The sequence below is a fragment of the Rhinolophus sinicus genome, chromosome 16 (genome assembly GCF_057876585.1).
Source record: "Rhinolophus sinicus isolate RSI-liver-muscle chromosome 16, RSI-T2T, whole genome shotgun sequence".
NCBI classification, from domain to species: Eukaryota; Metazoa; Chordata; class Mammalia; order Chiroptera; family Rhinolophidae; genus Rhinolophus; species Rhinolophus sinicus.
The window spans coordinates 70,331,912-70,342,809 of NC_142516.1; the positions used below are offsets into that span (position 1 = coordinate 70,331,912).

At 38.8% G+C, this 10,898-nt stretch overlaps 1 pseudogene; it reads right to left on the reverse strand.

Annotated features, from left to right (window-relative positions):
- Window positions 1–402: 402 nt before the first annotated feature.
- LOC109449719 (dynein axonemal assembly factor 10 pseudogene) lies at window positions 403–2,903 on the reverse strand (annotated as a pseudogene).
- Between the last annotated feature and the right edge of the window lie 7,995 nt (window positions 2,904–10,898).

Below are 10,898 nucleotides of genomic sequence, written 5' to 3' on the forward strand. Positions count from 1 at the left end.
CAGCAGCAGACCAGCGACCAGCCAGGTCACGGGAACTCACCACTGAGCACTGCACACCCAGAGCGAGGCTACCCTGCACGGTTGTGTCTGGAGCCTTTGTTCATCAGTACAATCCAACCTTGTTCAGTGAGGGTCTGAGGATCCAGAGACATAATTCTATGACTGTTCTGCTGGAAGGTTGCAAGATCTTCAGATCAAATTTTATGGAGTTTTGTAATAATCAGCACTCTTACCATTTGATCAAATAAACTACAGATGCAGAGACCTGTTTTATCTGGACTACAAGTCCAGACTGGAAATGGGCTGGGTAGATAACATGACATTCTGCGGAAGGCTGACGGAACCCTCCTCTCCCATGTCTGCTCCCTCAGAATCTTTCTCTGACCTCTGAATAGCGTATTCCTACTTCCAGAGGTGAAGGCCGCCGGTACTCCGGCTGTCAGGTAGAGCTCCCTGTTTTGTGGTGGGTGTCGGACCTGCCGTACAGCAGACTTATGAGCATTTTTTTCTGAAACAGAAGCAAAACTTTTGATTGGATGCTATGTCCTCATGTCAAAAATATGAAACTCTTGTTCCAGAGACGTAGCTACCACCTTCTCCATACTTAACATCTCTGCTGTCAAATTCTAAGCTACCCCATTTGTAATGTTTGTCTCTGACAGCAACGACGTATTTCTGAGATTAAACAGCTTGGTATCCCTGTTGCCACAGCCAGCACAAGCAACACGCTCCTCTTGGTTATAAGCATAGCCAAATGCCACAGTCCGCTAGTCTCTTGTTTTCTCCTTGTACAGGTTCCATATTAGCAACAGGATCATCGCTTTGCCTTGGATCCCACACCTTCACAGCTCCATCTCGGCTGCCAGTCGCAGCTTCAGGGGCTCCTTCCCCGATCCCTAGCCCACCTATGCCATCTGTAGTAGTTATAATTTCTTTTTGTTCCTTTACAGAATACACTGGGATTTCTGGAGCTTCCAAATGACTGCGCATACATGAAGGTTTCCAGGAAAACATCCAGTAGCTGAATATCTCTCCTGTAAAGGTGTTACACCAAATGTTCCACCATGAATGTGTTTGGCCCTTTCAATTGCTAAACACTGTGTAGTTGAGGTCCTTCTGGATATGGGCGATGATATGAGGCTTTTCAAAGGCCAACATGGTCCAGCCGATTTCGCCTCCTCCAACTGGCACACTCAGGCCCTGACAAACACTGCAGATGGTGTCTTGATAAACCTTTCATTTTACAATACTATACATTCTTACAGAATAATGGAAAATAGTACATCCTTTTTTTTTTTTTTTAAAGCAAAACTAATGAGTAAAACCATAACTTGACTCATTACTCATCCATAATACAGATTCTGGTGAATATTACCATTCGCTACTACTACCTCCTTTTCTCTTTATGTTTTTAAGAAAAAATCATTTATTCAGTGAGATTTCAAGAAGTTGTATATTCAAGAAGTATTACTTGGCCTCCCCACTTTAAGTGGATGAAGTTTGCATATAGATTTCCAAAGAGTCAAGTTACGAATGTGAAGAGGTGACATGTGAACTAAGTTGGGAAGATGGACAGTAGCACCTGGATCTCTCTTCCTGGTAAGTAGGTATGTACACTTGCAAATGGTGCAGCTAACACTGCCCAAAGACACAGACACACAGCCTCTCAAAACCGACTGATCTGTCAACACATTTTGAAAGTAGCTTCTGTGATAATAGTAGAAACAAGGCAATGAACCCATTAGAAAATGCGTCCAATACAGAAGTCACTAAGTCACATATAACTATTTCAATTTAAATGAATTCAAATGCTGTAAAATTTAAATTTCAGTTCCTCAGTGGCACTACCCACATTTCAAGTGCTCGATAGTCACGTGTGGCCATAGTCACCATATTGGGCAGCAAGAATGTTTCTATTATCACAGAAAGTTCTGGTGGCCAGGGCTGCATTTAAAGCTACTGGTGGGACGTTTGGCACCATTTGAGGACTAAACTCAAATGGTTCTGAAACCAAGCAGATCTGATTCATTTGGTTAAGTTTGAAAGTTTTACTTTAATTCTGCTCAGGTTCAATCTGAGCAAATAGCCGTAATGGATGTGAACCACTCTAACCAGTATTTTCAAGTTGTACCAGTTTTTCCATTTGCAAGGCTACCTGCAAGTGGAAAGATTTGCAGTAGAGATCTAATGTTCCATAAATAAATGTATGAGTTTGTGTCCTAGTCTAGTCAAACCTGGTTGCGTTCTTCAGGGTTTCTTCTAGAAGCATACTGTGCGTTCGTACCACAGGGAGCTCTGCATCGTGCTTTTATTTCTAGTCCACAGAGATTATTTTCCGAGCCCAGCTATTTGTTTTGTACTTCACCATCTCATGTTTTATCCACCATTGCTAGGTGTTTGGAAGGGGATGGTGGTAGTGTGCAGAAAGATATGCGAAAGCATTAACTTATGACACCACTGGTGCAGAAGAGTTCACATAGCGTGCTGGAGACGGAGACTGTTACCTTTAGAAACTCCTGCAATGTGGCCTTTGGCTGATGGCTGGGAACATGGCTGTCAGAGCAGCCCCAGTAGTCAGTATTGAACTATCTGCTTGGTTTCAGAATTACTGTGCCTAGATTGTGCAAATATGATTTATGAGAAATATTTGTGTTCCTTATGGGAGTCTGGAATTTTGGTACGTAGTAGGTGGAGTGTACCTAGGTGACCAGACCCCAATATAACGTTGGGTGCTGAGTCTCTAATGAACTTCCTTGGGTAGAAACACGACACACGTGCTGCATTTTAGCTGCTGAGGGAAGAGTGTGCTCTGTATGACCCCTTGTGGGAGAGAGACAGCGTAGGAAAACCTGTATATAGACTCTTCCAGACTCTGCCTGCACATTCCCCCCTACGATCCAGCTATTTATCCTTACTACTCTGCTGTAATAAATCTTAGCTGTGAGTACAACTATATCTGAGTCTTGTGGATTTTTCTAGTGAATCTCCAAACACGGGGTACTCTTGGGGTCTCCTGACACACCATCTTTAACAGAATTTCTGTTGCTATGTTTCAAGGAATGATAAAAAGGTTTTCTTTGTGGGCAACTAAGACATCCCAGTGCTCAAAACGAGACAGACTGAAATTCCATACAGACTGCAAATATTTTCCTGAGAAGGCTAGAGGAGATGAAATAATATTGAAAATACATATCAAGGTGCCTAACACATAGTAGGATTTCAAATAATATTACTTAGAGCATTTCTCTTGCTTTTATTGTTTCCTCCCTAGTCCTGTTAGAATGCAATGTTTTCAAGTGGGTGGACTTATGACACATTGATGTCGCCTGCTTTCCTGCTGCTATTTACTTTGCTAGAAAGCACACAATATATTTCAAAGTTAGATCATTAACCAGGTTTGTTCTTTTGGCATCTGGTGTTTCAGGCAGTTTCAGTGTTTGCTCCAGTTTATTTCATCTTATGTTCTTACCAATTGATTCCCACTTGCTCTTTCTAAAAGGAGAATTATGAAACACACAGAGACATCATTTTATGGTTTCAAAGCCAGCAGGGTCAAGCAGAAGAGCTCACAATTGAAATGTAAAATGTGTGTTTTTTTTTCTTCTTTGCCAGCAAAAGAGAAGAGAAGAGGCCATGACCCGAACCACTGTTGATGGAGAAGGGTAGACATTGGGGCAATTACCAGCGCTTAGGTTTCAGGTCTGCGTTGGATGGGAGGGCACATACGGAAAGAAGTCATTCAAGACATTGCCTTTGCCTTACACTGGGCCCACTGACTTAAGTTTTTAGCTACTTTATCAACGAATATATAGAATAAATGTGGTCCATGTGTCAGGTCACTGGCAAACCAGTGATCACATTATAAGTGATAAGGTTAAGGACATGCAAGGTGATGCTCAGCCCTCAGAAAAGGATACTCTGGCTCCTAAATATGAAGTTACCAGGGGCCTATTTTCATTTCTACCACTTCACACTTTCATAAATCTGTCTCTTTTTTGAACTTGAGCCACATCTTCAGTAATGTTCCACTGAGTACTAATATCTCCGTATAACAGTCCCTTTGGTATGTTAAATTTAGTGTATCCAAAAATGAATTCAATTCATAGAACGTATCAGCTTTTAGAGAATCCCCCTGATGCACCAGTTGCCATGCTGAAGATGTCTGTATACACGACCTTATTTGATCTAGTTCCACATCCAAGATATCATGTGTGCCCCTGTAGAGACACTGGTCTTGGCAGCAAACATCTTTGGGGTAAGAGAGGCCTCAGTTAAGTGTCTTGGGATGTCCCTTCAGTGGTCCACTGCCTTTGCAGAGGTTGCATGGATACAAACAGTGACTATTACTTATCCTGCACCTTTGTGAAGCAGTCCCATGTAGGAAATGGGCGGCCTTCATCTCCGCCCCTCTGCCATCCCTGGACAAATTCTAAGTAACTTTCAGTCAGCAGGAACAATCACTCAGTCTAACTCTCCATTTCCAGGGTGGCTTCTTTGATGAATGACACAATTAGAAGAGGGTCAGAAATACTCAAACTCAGTGCTGCAGATTTCAAGCCCAGCAAACACCCAGAGGCCACCTCCTAAGTCTGAGGCTGTTTGTTTGATGCCCTTTGCTCCGTATCCATTTCTCCTACTGCTGTTTCTTCTGGCTTCTGCCTTATCTGTTGATCACACATTGACCTTTCTGATGCTAGACACTGCTAAGCCCTGTAGTGAACCTCAGATGTTATTATCCCTCCTCTGAATGCAAAGTTGTGAAATGTTCTATTTCAAAAAACATTCTCAAGGAATATATCTGGTTATCTACCACTTGCGCACACGTGCAGCACATCCATTCTTTCTCAATGTAGACCTGTATTTTCATGCTGTATGATCCACTGGCTCAAAGAAAAGAAGGGGGTAAATGGAGGTGCAGGAGAATTGAAAAAAAAAAAAGATGGTTACATGATTTGATGTAGTCCTGAGCATATTTACCATGAAATTTAAATTGTATATTTATAGGAACTGTAGAATTTTGACAAACCGTGAGTGATGTAGCCAGGGTTAGACAAAGCTGGAAGGAATGGCACAGGGTAACATTTGTGAAGCATCTACTACCGCTCAATTATTTCTTAGACTGTACCTGAGGATGTGTAGTGGGCGAGAGTAGTTAATCAAGCGGAGACTAGCACCTGAAATGTCCGTGAAAATAAGGGCCTAGTATTATAGAATAAGGTGATACTCGAGATTAGGGGGTCATTTGTTTTTTTTTTAAACAAGTGCTATATGAAATAACATTTCTAAATCAGTGGGATCTTTTGTCCTCAAATCAAATATTAGTAATAATTACAAAATAAATACTATGGGGAATATTCTTGACATACTCAGACTATAAGGATGGAGCCTAATTTCTGTCCTCTTTTCTTAGGGGCCCTGAGGAAATACCCCAGAACCCAGGGCTTCGTAGAACATAAAAGGACCGTATGACCTGGTGGAAAGAGAACAATTCTCGAGTCCTATGGGCTGGGAGTTTGAATCTCCATTCTAGTGACAACCTCTTGATCAATTTTCTCAACTTAAAACACGTAGGGGAAAATAGTATACTTTTCAAGAGATAGTTGTAAGAAGTGACTGTGATATGTAAAAGTGTGTCACACAGTAAGTATGTAAGAGATGTTAGTTTTCTTTCACCCTTCCTTCAATTAACGTCCCTCTTTCAGGTGAGAATAAAAAGGAAGAGATTTTATTCAAATTTAGAGATGATATTTGGGAATGAGGTTCTAAGTGTTGCCTTGGACCTCCTTCCACCTATGAAGACAGGTTTAGACAGTTTTCAATAAGTGTCTAGTATTATAGAATAATATTATATAGTATTATTAATATAGTAATAATATATTAATCATTACTATATTATAACTAATATATTAATATATAACAATTAATATATAATTAATATATAATAAACATTATTAATATATTAGTAATAATATATTAATATAGTAATAATATAGTAGTAATATATTATTAGTATAATATATATTAGTATAATATAGTAATAATAATATAGTATTATAGAATAATACTAGGAGAGTTGGCCTAGAGAACATAAGAATGAGAGTTGGTCCAATTAGGCAAGAGGAAGCCGGGTGACAGGGAGAGAGAGCTAATGGAGACAGAGTTAAGTCTGGTGAAGGTCTCCTTCTCTTACTGGGTATGAAGGACAGTGTTAAGTGTCTGGGCTAAAAAGGGGACATCACAGATTGGTGCCCAAGGGAAGGGATCCTGATTAGATTGTAAATTGTAGATTTCCAATATAAATGTCACTACTCAGGATTGGATATCAAAGGGATACACCAATTGTATCACAGAATCACAGAACTTAGATGGGGAAACTGAGGCTGAGAGAGGTTAAGTGGGTAGCATTGAGTTCCTCAGTAAGTTCGTATCAGGATGACAGTCTGGTATTTTTCCTCTGTCATAGGTGGCCTTCTCCTCTAGACCTTCCTCTTATCCCCAGGTCATACTGCACATGATTCCATAGTTTCCTTTTGCAACCAGTTATACTGTTCATGACCTAGAATGTAATTCTCACATGAGAAATTCTGTTTTACATATATTGAAATCTCAGCAACTGAACATTTTTTTAAAAAGTCATTCTGTCTACAATAAACCTAAGTACCTCAGATGAATTAAATGCAATAACCCCTGACACACGAGGAGCACAATCCTATAGAGAAAAAGAGGCAGTTTTGATAAAGAGTAGAACCACATTTCAAACCCTTCACCAAAGAGGGGCCACCGCAGTCTCATCAAGAGTAGGAACATTAAAATACCTTGCTAATTTAGGTCTAATTCAGTTACAATCAAGAAATGCATTCTGGCTAAGGCAAAAAAGTGCAGAGGCTTGTTAACGGTGTCATGAGCAATTTTGTAAGATGTTTGAAACAAAAAAAAAAAAAGCCAAATGAAATAGAAGCATTGCTATAAGATTTAAAAACCGTGTGTTTTAGTCTGAGGAAGCAAACAATAAGACAGTCCCTGGAGAGAAGGAGGGGTTGGTGGCACATTGATAGATCTCCACCTTCTAACAGAGGTTATGGAGCTTTGGGGAGTGTGCTCACAAGAATAAAATTCAAAAGCAACTCATGCAGAAATCAGATACTGCTCTATTAAATTTGAGGGAAATGTAATTGTTACAAGGGCAAGAAAATTTAGGCTTGTATGACACATTTACGATCTCAGTGTGGATGGTCTGTAGTCTATGCCTGAAAACTAAATACCGACTAAAACGTGGCTTGGAGAGTGTACCATCGGCACAATGAAGGTTATTTGGATGGTTTTCATTGCCAGTGTCATCGAGCTATGATCATGTGATGACTCCATATCCCTCCTGTAGGAGTAGGTTCCCTTATGACCTGATCTATCTTCACAGGTAAGGGGCCCTGTTTCCTGGATGGTACTAGAAACCACTATCAATACTATTGTTGAGAACTCTTAAGAAGCAGACCATCCCTTTTATGTTTGCCATGTTCCATTTTCATTCATTGATTCAATAAGTATGTAGTGAATACCTACACCCTGTCAGGTACTGTGCTAATGCTGAGCAAAAAAAGAGGGAGCAAGACAGACACAGCCCCTGCCCAACAGAGATTAAGGTCTAGACCTTTACTGAAATTGAAGATACAAAGTTAAGCGGTGACTGCACAGTATAGGTGACATGGTAGAGGAAGTACAGGGTGCCGTGGAAGCGAATAAAAAGGGCTTGTAACCCAGACCAAAGATTGGGGAAGTCTTTATGTAGGAAGTGGTGTCTTACTCATTACTTGAAGTCTGAGTACCAGTGAGCTACTTAAGGGACAGTATTTGTCCCAGGAAGGGCCAACATGAGCAAAGATCTAGGAAAGCACAGCAAAATATTTTCTTGACAAATATGCAAAAAAAAATTTTTTTAAGATAAATTGTTGGTGAGTATGTGGGTGCATACTCTCAACCACTGCTGATAGGAATGTAAATTGGTGAATTTTTAGAAGGTAATTTGGCAACATTATGCCAAAAGTTTAAAGACATGTATGCATTGGATACTGTAATTTTATATATTTATTCTAAAGAAATAATGTAGATGTGTAAAAAGATAAAATATCGTAGGTCTAAGTTTTATAATAAAAATACCGTTGTCAAAACATCTCATGTTCTAGGTCAGGGGTTAATGAACTACAGCCAAACCATGGCAATGGCCTGCCACCCTCTTTGTTTGGTTTTTAACGTTTTAGTTGGAAATAACTGTGGATTCCCAGGAAGTTGCAAAGATAGTACAGAAAGGTCTTGTGTATCCTTCGCCTAATTTCCTGCACTGGTTACATCTTGCATAACTATATCGCACAATGTCAGACCAGGGAATTGACAGTCAACATGTGTGTAGATTCCTATAATCACAACCACAACTGAGATAAGAAACTATTCCATTATCACAAAGGTCTCCCTTGAGCTATCCTTTGATTGCCATACCCTTCCCTTCTTCCTCACCATTTCTGAACCCTGGCAACCGCTAACCTGTTTTTCATCTCTGTAATGTTGTCATTTTGGGAATGTTATGTAAGTGAAATAATATAGTATGTAAACTTTGGAAGAAATTTTTTTTCATACTTCATAATGTCCTTGAAATTCATCCAAGTTATACATGTATCAATTGTTCATTCCCTTTTAGTGCTGAGTAATATTTCAAGGTATGGATATATCCCGTTTTATTTAACCATTTACCTATTGAAGGACGTTATGGTTGTGTCTCATCTTTGGCTATTACAAATAAAACAGCTATGACCATTTGTATGTAGGTTTTTATGTGAATATAAATTTTCACTTCTCTGGGATAAATGCCTAGAAATGTGATTGCTGGGTCAGATGGTAAAAGTATGTTTAGCTTTCTAAGTAACCGTTGAGTGGCTGTACCATTTTACAATCCCCTAAACAATGTATAAGAGATCCAGTTTCTCTGCATCCTTACCAACATTTCTATTGTTATCGTTAGTTTTTTAATTTTAGCTGTTCTGATAGGTCCATAATAATATCTAATCATGCAAGTTCTTTGTCAGATAGTGGTTTGCATTACCACACAGTCTTGATTTCTGTAGCTATAAAATACATGTTAAAATTGGATAGAGTGATTTCTCCCACTTTCACTTTCTGTGAAAATTGTTTTAGCTCTTCTAGTTCTTTGCCCTTTCATATAAATTTTAGAATGATCTTGTCTGTATTTGCAAAAAACATTTTTCTGGGAAGGAATTTGATAGGAGTTGTATTATATGTTGATATTAATATCATTACGATGTTGAGTCTTTTAGTCCATGAACACGATATGTCTGCTACCTGTTTTTGTAAATGGAGTTTTATTGGAACACAGCCATGCCCATTCTTTTACATATTGTCTATGGTTGCTTCCTTGCTATAACAGTAGAGTTGAATAGCTGTGACAAAGACTGTATGGCTCACAAACCCTAAAATATTTACTATTGGACTTTCACAGAAAAATTTGCCAGCCTCTGTATCAGATATATATTCACACTATATTGTTAAGTGGAAAAAGCATGTTACAAAACAGTATAAATGGTATAGCGCCACTTAATTTTATATATAAATTTTAATCATATTCATATATATCTATATCTATGTGAATAGATGATATAGATCTAGATATAGATATAGATATCTACATGTAGTAAAATCACTGAAAGGATATAAAACAAAATTTTAATCTTGGTTCTTTCAGGACAGTAGTATTAACGGTGATTTGACATTTTTTTCTTTGTGGCTTTCTGCATCTTTCACTTTCTATCCTAGCTAGCTGAAAGGAATTTGTCAGGTTAAGGAAGGATTCTCTTTTCAAATCTCTCTCACCAATCTTATGAGACTTGTTCCTTTCAGGTAAAAAGAGACTTTCAACTCATAAAAGAAATGACAATCAATTGTTTGTGTTCGAGATAGTGAAGAATGCTTTTCCAATATGCCTTTTCAAAGCATAGATGGATTCTTGCAGGTCCATAGTTAAGCATACCCTTAGTCGATATGCACAGATAAGAAAATCCCATGGCTATTAAGAGTCTTATACCTTGGTTTCTTCTTGATAATAACAATTGACTGATCGACACTTGAGGCTTATTTACCAGTAACAGCATGCAAATACAACATGCCTGAACACCGAAGTGAGCAAATTGGTTGCTGCTGAATGACCATTTCCAATTATGGATATTGGCAAAATGAACAATTGCTTTTTTGTGTGGATCTAACCCTGTGTTACCTATTACTGCAGAGTGACAGGTTTTTTCCAGTTCTGATGGTGATCTACATAGATGTAAACAGATCAAATGGCAAATCACACCATGAGAAGCTACGTGTGTGGCATAGAACAATGATTATAACTATGCTTTTATCTGGAAAGGACTCTGATAGGGTCAGGAGAGACCAGAGAGGTGTTTGGAAGGGACATGGGTACCTAGCAGGTTAATAATCCACTTCACAAAGTCATCACAGTTCAAACGACCCCATTCTGTTTCTGGAGTGATTATTTCTTAAACCCTAAATTTGATTTTTAACTCTACTCTAAATCCACTGTGCAAGTACTCATCCATACGGTGTGAGTTAAAGTAAACTGACATTATTTTAATAACTCTAGGAATTATACATTAAAAGTTCCTTCATCATAATCACTGAAGAAAGTTCTTGTGGAGAAAAAATAGGAAATTCTAAAACGCTCTGATCCTGCTGAGAAACAGGCACCCACTTTCTCGAATGAAAACATGTTTATTACATAAAGGCTGCAGATGTTCAGAACAGCTTGTCATCCCTTTGTTTCTAGGTGATGCCCACACAGCCCTAAGAACAGCAGAGATCTGGCAATTTTCTAATTAAACGTGATCAATATT